At 37.2% G+C, this 9,676-nt stretch overlaps 1 protein-coding gene across 1 annotated transcript in view; it reads left to right on the top strand.

Annotated features, from left to right (window-relative positions):
- Window positions 1-9,676, top strand: part of LOC118742472 (zinc finger protein 205) — a gene marked incomplete in the record, with an annotated part of 125,544 nt that overhangs the window by 21,549 nt on the left and 94,319 nt on the right.

Here is a 9,676-nt window from a genome sequence, read left to right as displayed (position 1 = left end):
TTTTTTGATCTTATAAGAGTTGCGAAAGAAATGTTGTTAACGAAGGGATATTCTGCTGAAGTTCAGAACAAAATTTTATTTTTTTTATTTTTAGGCCTAAAACTGCCACGCCCATTCCTAGGGGTTTGTCGCCTTAAACTAAAATCTTTTCGAACAAAAATTTACATAGGTACATATACTCAGAATAGAGTTAGCTAAATATATTTTTTTCAACACAGGAATTGGCGACTGGTACAAAATTATGTAACTAAGTAAACCAAGTCACGTACTGTGACCCACCTATTTAGTTGTTGTCACTAAACTCTTTTCTCAGTGTATGTATGTCCTTGAAATAAAAAGAATCGATGCCACTTTACTCCCATCCCAAAAACCAACTTCAAATTCTTCCTTCCCCTTAAGATCGACGCTCCCATTCAACTATTTAGACAGCTTAAATAAAATCCGTGTGAAATATAAATTCCTCCAAGATTCTTTCCCTTAAAAGTATGTATGCATGTTCTTCTGAAAAGTGGTTGAAATTACCCAGCTCAAAATGTGCTGCCTACATAAAAACACAAAAGGGATGTAAAAGACAACAATTAATCAAAGAAAACACAGCATGTGTCGCAAATGTAGAATCAGCAAGAAAATGTGCCACAATCAAGAAAAAAAGAGACACGCGCACGAAAAATTATGGAGATTAAATGAACTGTGTAGTCAAAAAAGAAGAAGAAGAACCAAAAACAGGAAATGAAAAAACAAAACAAAACCAAATGCAAAGTACTGAATGCAGTCTTGGAATAAAATAAAACATGCCAACAACAAAGCTCAAAAGCAATGGATATGGGTAAAATCAAATAAATATCTGAAGGAGTCACATACCCACATTTGTATGCATTCCAATCTAACAAGTAAATTCTTACATAAATATATGCAAAGAAAGGCAAATATAAACCATTAAAAGTAGTACCAAACAAACAAATATCCAAGAAATAATGGTCAACAAGAGAAGCAGTCAGCCAACTGCATTAAGTATGCAACGTAAAATCATCGATTACGGGTACGGGTACGAATACAAACGAGTACGAGTACGTCACTCTTTCTGCTATTTTGGTAATGGAAACGCTACTCCAGTTATAGAACAGAGTCATCGTCTGTGGCATAGTAGAGCAGCAAAAGCAAAACCAACAGCAGTCAGAGGGCAGAAGCCAACAAAACCAACTCCATTTGAATGGCATGCATAACAGCAGGATTTCACTTTTCACTTCACTTTCACCAACTAACTCATACGAGTAAAAAACTTGGACACTCTTCTACTCATTTCTCACTACTCGTACATCAACGTCCCCAAGGAGGTAAATAAATACAGAAAGCGCGCAAACTCTCACACTCAAGAGGGTATCATACTCGCCTCACGCATCCAAAAAGAGTGATTGAGCAAGTGAGTGGTGTAGTGGTGCAGAGAAAGTGAGAAATGCAGAGAAAGTGAGTGCATGAAGATGCGAGTGTTTAGCCTAGATACGAATGAACAAAGTAAATACCAAGAGGAAATAACTCGGTAAAATGTGTTGAGTTAAATTTCCGCCATCATTGGATGTGAGTGTGCGCGGAAAGTAAGAGTAATTGAGAGTTTGGGTGGCGCCAGAATAAGAGAGTTTGAGTAATAGTACAGATGGCTGGCTGGTTACGTACATACATATGTAGGCGCAGTCCCATAATACTACTACGCTTCACAAATTAATCCGCTCGCCTGGTTGGGTGGATGGGTGGTCTAGGCCAGTTTATTGGAGTAGGGTAGTCTACTAGTCGAGAGGAGTATAAAAATGCGAGTATGAGCGAAGAATAGCGAGTGTGATTGGTGAAAGTTCCCGAAGGAGTGAGTGTTTGAGGTGAGAGTGAGAGCGATAGCGATAGCTGAGTAGTCTGAGTGATTCGAATAGAATGGTATAACTATATGTTGTTGTAGTTTGGGTGGGCTGTTTTTAGAAAGTAGCATTTTAAGAGTTGTTGGTGGCAATTTCACTACACTTATGTACATACCCTGCAGTGAAAACCCAAACCAGTTAGAAAAAATACTAGTTTATAAACTAGTATGTGCCTACCAGTTCGACATTTTCGAAGAACTTAAGCGTTCAGCGACATCTGCCTTTGAATTGCCAAAGCCTAAAATAAAACGCAATTAATTGCTTTTCTTACAAATGTCGGCTGTGGCGTCACGTGAAGACTACTGGTTCTGGTTCTGGGATCGCAGGTTCGAGGCCGCTTGGAGGTGGTTAAGATTTTTAAAGTTAGATTAATGTAAGTAGGAATAATTATTTGAATTTAAATATAAATAACAAACTTAAAAATCTAGTTGCATTACAAAAAAAAAAAAAAAACAAATATATGGGAAGAAATACTTGTGCCATAAAAAAATATATAACAAAAAAATTTTTTTTGTTTATTAAATCTAAGAAAAAAAATATATAAAAAAAAAATTTCCCTGCACCAGGGCTTGAACCTGGTACCTCAGGCATACCACGCGAGTGCTTTGCTCTGTCGGCCATTGCGACTGTTGGAGAGACGCGAGCAAAAAGACATACTAATGCTTTTCATAGAGGATGAATTGGCAGACTATCTCATCAACTGGTATGATGCTACTAGTATTTCTACTAGTAGATGCTGATGCATAGCCTGACAATTGACATCTCGTAGGACATCGCAATGTTAAAAATACCAGTCGCTAACACTGAAAAAGGGTAGAACGTGAACTAGTTGGGCTGAAACGCAAACTGGTAGAATTCTAGTTCACAACTAGTAGCTTTCCCTGCAGGGTACATCTATGTAATATACGTGTGTATTTTTTGTACGCAAGCAAGTACTCGTGACATGCACATACATACGAGGGGCTCCAAAAAAATCGTCTGCTGAAGAGGAAGGGTGTGAAATTAAATTAATTATATTATTTTTCCCTTTTCATATATTCTATTTTAATCCTTATACATCTCTCAAATCTTAAATAAAGTTTACTAGTACCGTAGAAACTTTTATTTCAGATTGTTGAAATAAGAGTATTTATACAGACTTCATCTCCTTATTATAAGCTGTAATTTCGCTCTAACATTTTTTTTTATATAATTGGCAATAAATAGTAATCTTAAGTAGCTAAACAGAATCACTGATATGAAGGGTAGTTTATGGAGTAGCCATCATAGTATGTCTTCTGTGAACGTTTGCACTGTTCTCTAATAGAGGAACCATCCCGAGCTCAACAGCACATAGGCCAAGGTCGCCTTAATCAGGTATCTTGAGCGCTGATTAGTAGCACTCGAAGGGCTATAATTTTGTCTATGTTGCTTTTTTATTAAAAAATATCAGTTCATAATAAGAACCAGTTAATCAAAGTTTAAGAAAAATGTATACTGTTCTTTAGCGCGGATAATAGCATCGAGTCTGTCCGTTAGTGCTTCACATACTGCACGAATGTGGTCTAGCGGTATTTTCTTATTTTATGGGAAATAAAGGTAAATCAACAAATCTTCCGTCAACAGATTTTAAACGATGCTCTGTTACCTTGGCACTCGAAAACCATTTGGTAGAAATCTTTCGACGTTTCAATCAGATCGCATAAAGTTGGCGTAATCCAAATTGTTTTAGAAAAAATTTCCCAGCTTCATTTCTTCGCAACATTGGCCACCATATTCACCGCACTTCAAACCCAGTGTATTTATCCATATGGTCCATTCTCAAGGCCAAAGTATCAGCTAAAAATTTTAAGAGAATCAACTCCATGAAGATTGCTCTTCGCCGTCACTGGGGCAAAATACCATATTTTCTTAAAACTGATATTTGTTAATACAAAAAAAAAATTTAAATTCACAAAACTATAAGATTTTTAATTGGTAAACCTTCGAGCACCTACTCCCGTATATACATATGTATATATTATAAACCTCGTATGGCTATGTCAAAGCCAACCACCTGAGTTGGTGCACCTAACTAAAGGTGGAAATCTGCAAAGAAGGTATTCCACTGTTTCGTCTATCGTTTTCGTTCCTGCAGCTTCTACAGAAATCGTTGTAGGCGCTGCTACTAGCATGCGGCACCTATGATCCGATTTCGAAAGATTGTTGAGAAAGATTCCCCTGTATATAGTTTTGGTTGAAGGTGAGATCTAATCAGCTTAATCCGCTTCGCCTGGACGGTGGCGTAAACCACTACTTCGTCAAATAAAGTGAATACTTCTGATGAATTGTTCTTAATGCCAGGTCTTCAGAAAAATGCCTTCCATGTGGAAGCTATCATCTGATGTGTCCAGGTGTAGGTATCAAGTTCCCCGCCTAAGTCGGCTCTCGACGGGAAAAGGAAAGGATTGTGTAATTTTATTTCGGGTCATGTGTAACCGCTAATGAAGTAATTTTTCTAGCTTTTTTACTTCTGTTAAGTCCATAAGGAAAACGCTGAATACCACGGTAATACTACTCCCAGGTTGTAAAGAGAGTTCTGTTTTTTTGTGTTCACCTTAAGACCACATTACTCAGCTGATCGGCCTAGCTTCTTTACAGCTTCTTCCTTGATCTTGCTCACCACAAATGAATTAAATTAAGACATCATCGGCGTTGGCAACTAAGTAAGTTAATTAAAATTTGTAGTTGGAGTTCTACAGAAAGGTTAAGCAAAAAAAAAACGGAACATTTTAATTCATAGAAATTTGAGTCTGCAAGTAGTTTTTTTTTTTGTAGGAAAAAGTTTCTCATCCCTCTTCAACCTTTCCAGCTCGCGAACTTTTTGACCTCACCTCGTATTTCACCATACCTTAACACTGCAGTGACATTAGTGAAAACGAGCGCAGGTTTCGATTGCATGATGTGAGCGCTTTTTATGTGAATATAAACATTTACTCACATGTGTGTATTTTATATACATACATACATACATACATACATATGCATTGAGGTGTGTATGTTTGTGCATGCCTGTTGGCGTTTTACAACCCTCCGAATAGTTGGGGTTGATTGGTAACGCCGGCCGGTTTGGCACGCGCCGCTTTAAATGAGTCGAATTGAAATATTAAAGCTGAACACTTATTCAAAAGATAAACTTGAAAGTAAAAACAACAATTTTTAATCTTAATACAAATAAATACATATGTACACACATACTTATTTGTACTTCTAGATTATTTTTTTCTCAAGTTTTTACGAGTATATTTCAATAAAGTAAAAAATGTGCACAAAAATATTAAATTTTGTATTTCAATTATTGAGTCAATTTGAAACTAGTCAAATTTTTTTATTAAATTATTTTACCAAATTTATTTATAGCGATACGTATGCATGCATGTATGTATGTATGTATGTATGTACATATGTATATTTGTTACTGACCTTTACTTTAACTCATTTACATATATTATTTTATCTACTTTTCGTTGGGCAAAAAAATTATGATTTTAGTGCAGACATTGCAGACTACATAGACTATCAACTTTAATGGATTTTCGCAGAAAAATGTCTTTAGGGATGAAAAGCGTGCATACCTACATATGAAAGTATGTATGTAGATACATATGTACAGAGATGACTCAAACCTAACAAAGTGCATGTGTACTTACACATACTCGCACCCTCACACACACCCATATCTACATACTATCTGTAAAACATCATCATCGTCGCGCTGATAATCATTTTCACAGCCGCATATTCGAGACAGGAGCTCCACCACCGAGGCTCCACCATTGCTGCCAATGGCCCCATGTACATATGTATGTATGTAGGGGGCAGATTGTGTATAATAAAACTCTGTCTAAAACACAAACCCACAAACCCTCATACTAGAGTTAACTTTCTCGCCAGCGCTGCTAAATCGGTGGTGTGTTTTCGCTTTTGCTCTCTTCTGTTTTGTTTTCCCCCACCCTCAATTATTGTTTTTTGCTTCCTTTTTTTTTGTTAAACTTCTTTATGGTTTGTTTGTGCATTGCAATTGTTTTGCTAGCGTTTGTTTTTTTTTGCTTGTTTTGCGAGGTCGCTCGCCTCAGTCGCCAGCTATGTATGAATGTAGAAAGCTAAATGACTCCACAACCCTACGCGCGGTGCCAAAGTTGGAGCTCCTCTCCCCATTACGTTGCACTTGCGAGTAGGGGCGTAACTCGCTACCTTGTTGGGCTCAGCTGACTCATCTCCATCTTTTATTTCTTAGCTGCACATTTCTCTGCAGTAAGCTGAGCATTGCTCCTCAACTCCTTTTCTCAGACTGGTTGATGCAGTATTTTTTATCATCAACAACTTCATCATCGACCTCCACATAATCATCATCAGCATCGTCATTTCCGTTCGTTTTGACCACACAACCCCCACCGTATGCAATTTATGCACTAATACTAACATTGCTTGCAATGTGTTGCCACCATAAGCATCGCCCCCGTGAAGCTTTCTACAACCCCAGTCGGCGCTAGCATTGCCGACATCGCCATCATCATCATCGTCGTCGTCGGTAACTTCGAAAAATCAATAAAAACGCCATTAGTTTACTTCAAAATTATTTTGTCGTCGCTTTTGTTGTCATTTCTAGCATTTTGCATAGCTCCACTGTTTTTTTCTTTTCTTGGCCAGCTTTTTGTAGACGAGTGGCTTTTAGAAATGCATGGTGGAGTTGTTGGTTAAAAGTGAAATTATGACAATTTCTTGTCTCGTTTTTCTTAATTTTTCTATGCTTAATATTTAAGTATCTTCTCTGTTTTACGCGAAAGTGGAACCTTGCAATTATCCGAAGAATTACAATGTGCAAAAGAGGGATTGCTGAACGCTTATGACATAAGAATCTCGTTTACGTATACATATTACTATCAGATTGGCGCTTACACATATGTTAGTGTTTGGCCGAGCTTCTCCTTTGATTTGCGGCGTGCGCCTTGTTGTTGTCACACAAAGGGGAGCGATCTATAACTCCGAACGGCGGTTGTATTTTTATGAGAAGCTGTCTTTCATGGCAGTAATACACTCGGAGGTTTGCCATTGACTGCTATTAGAAATTTACTAGTGCACCCGCATGGCATTAAAACGCCCTAAAGTTTAATTCCAAAACCTGGAAGCTTTACCAAATGTTAGTCAGAGTTATAAGCGATTAGAGTGTCATATTTGTGTCCTTAAACTCTTTTCGTTTGGCGCCCATATGGTGATACATATTTATATTGTCTTTCCTTTAATTCAAAATGAATTTAACTTTTTGAACAGGTGGCACCCCTCATAAAGTAAAGTTGAGAAACAAAGGTTTTTAAAACTGTTTCGATTGATACCCCTTTAGTATTAATTGGTTTAACCTCTTAAATAAACTGAAATTAATTTTTTAGAATCTGGCAACTCCTTTCGAAAAAGTAAAACTTTATTGCACGTCTACAATCCGAGTTCTTTAATTCTACACCCACTTTTAACAATTGAGCGAACGGAGCAGATCTGATGACCTGTACAAAAAATCCCTTTGCGTATTATATACATAGATTTGTCTTTTATTTTTTGATGTTGGGTTGAATCGGGCTTGAATCCAGGCCCTGCGGAATGGTAGCGCGCACTGCTAGCCACTGCAGCACACACTAGATGTAAAAGGATACAGAAGACGTAGAGGACCAGATGCTGGCGGACAAGTATCTAGACTGAAAATTCTAGCAAAACACCAAGAAAATAATTACCAAACCGGGGCTAGTCCCTACAAATAATACACTTGAGATATGGAGAGAACACTGCTTAATGCTTTGAACTGGATATATGTATGTATATATGTATGTAGGTGTCGCGTCGCGTGAAGGAGCACCCAGACCAATTTATAGGGATGTTGGTTGCGTACCTCCACATAGGATGTACGCCACAGTCATCAAACCAATTGCAACGCTAGTATGGTGGAGGGCTCTAGATAAAGGGAATACCAGGAAAATAATAAGAAAAGTGCAAAGACGCGCATGCCTTGGCATATCGGCGGCAGTGAGTATGGCACCTCAGGAAGGGCTTGCAACTTTCTGCATATTTTCATCCAAGATACGGCCGCAAAGAGCGCTCTCAGGCTCAGAGAAGCCAATACGTGGAAGGCAACCAATTTCGGGCATGAAGCAATACTGAATGAAATAAAATGAGGTCGGCTCAATTGACTTAAAGCTGACATAGAAGCCAGCACTGATTACATAACGCTTGTTTGGGACTAAACTACGCAGGTACCCATTAGGTTCCCGATCAGAGAATGAATGAGATGCAGGACTGCTAGTAATAGAGGGCCCTTTATCCATCTACAATGATGGTTCAAAGATGGAACAAGGAATCAGAGCCGGTGTCTACTCGAAGGACCTGCAGATCAACCGGTCCTTTCGTCTACCGAACGACTGTAGTGTCTTACAAGCGGAGATCTACGCTATAGGGAGGGCGGCTAGTGTTTTACTTAGTAGTAGAGTTCCAGAAGACAAAGCCACTATTTTTGTCGACAGTGAGGCAGCACTGAAGGTAATAGGATCTAAAATAAGTGAAATATGGAATTTTATGGAAATGTCCCTCCAATAACATGTCGAAATTTGGATTTCCTGTTAATCAAATAGCCCTTTCCAAGTGTACAACAAATTTTCTAAAAGTTAACGAAGAACCAAGATCTCTGAATTCCCTTTACCAAGGTTGGATGGGTCTAATCTAAACCTTTCACCGGAGAAAAAATATTTAGGCTTTATAATTTATTCCAAATTTAAATGGAACGTAACGTTTAGGAGAAGGCACGCCAAACGTCAACTCAGAAAACTTTCTTATTGCATCCATGATACGCGCCCGCTAAAAATATGCACCCAACAATACAAGGAAAGCTCAACGTAGAAAAGCTGCAATCACAACTGACGGCCAATTTATTCGCCACTGGACTCTCGCACCAGCTCGCTGAGATTACTCTTCAACAACCCGACATACGCGAGCATTGGAACCAGGGATGCCGTTTGGATCTAAATAGATCCAATTGGATACATTTTTAGACGAATTTTTGCGAGATACTTATTTTTTCCGATCAGTATAAATGTGGATGCTTTTTTAAATAGGCCAAAATTTTATAGTTTCTATAAAGTTTTTTCGTTCAAAAATCGATTTTCTTCAAAGATGGTAGAAAACATTACGTTTTCTAAATGTATTAAAAATCACTATTTAAGCGTGAAACTAAAGTATTTTATTTTTTGTGAACGAACGAAGCAATGAACATATGAAGAGATCTCACTAAAATAAGTATAAGCGCAATTGTTTTAATTAGCTTAAAAGGATGCTTTAAGCAAGATCTTAATATAGTATATATAAAGATATATATATATATATTTATATAAAGTAAATAGATACTCTTTCTGTAGTAATCTCTTTCATATCACATATTTGCATTTCTTAATTAAAAAATAAAGAAGATCTCAATGTAGGTTAAAATACTTTGTTAAAAAAAAATAAATTTGATTTATTTAAGGAATTTTGTATGAATTTTACTGAAAAGACTTTAAATACACTCTAAAATTATTTCTTTATTTGCGCATATTAAGAGAGGTAACCAGTTTCCTCTTTTTATGTGTGCAAATTTGCACACCGTTTAATAAAATTAAACACTGCTTGTTTACTTTTACATACCAAATTTGTGCGAAAAGCAAAATTACACATAACATGTTTAAAATGGAGTAAATGTAAGCCCCTAATGTTTATTATTAGTAGGAAATGTATTTTTA

This window comes from Rhagoletis pomonella, unplaced genomic scaffold (genome assembly GCF_013731165.1).
Source record: "Rhagoletis pomonella isolate Grant_MI unplaced genomic scaffold, Rhpom_1.0 Rhpom_scaffold_00001, whole genome shotgun sequence".
Classification (NCBI taxonomy): Eukaryota; Metazoa; Arthropoda; class Insecta; order Diptera; family Tephritidae; genus Rhagoletis; species Rhagoletis pomonella.
The sequence above is the reverse complement of the archived record's forward strand: the minus strand, read 5'-3'. Positions and strand labels throughout refer to the sequence as shown.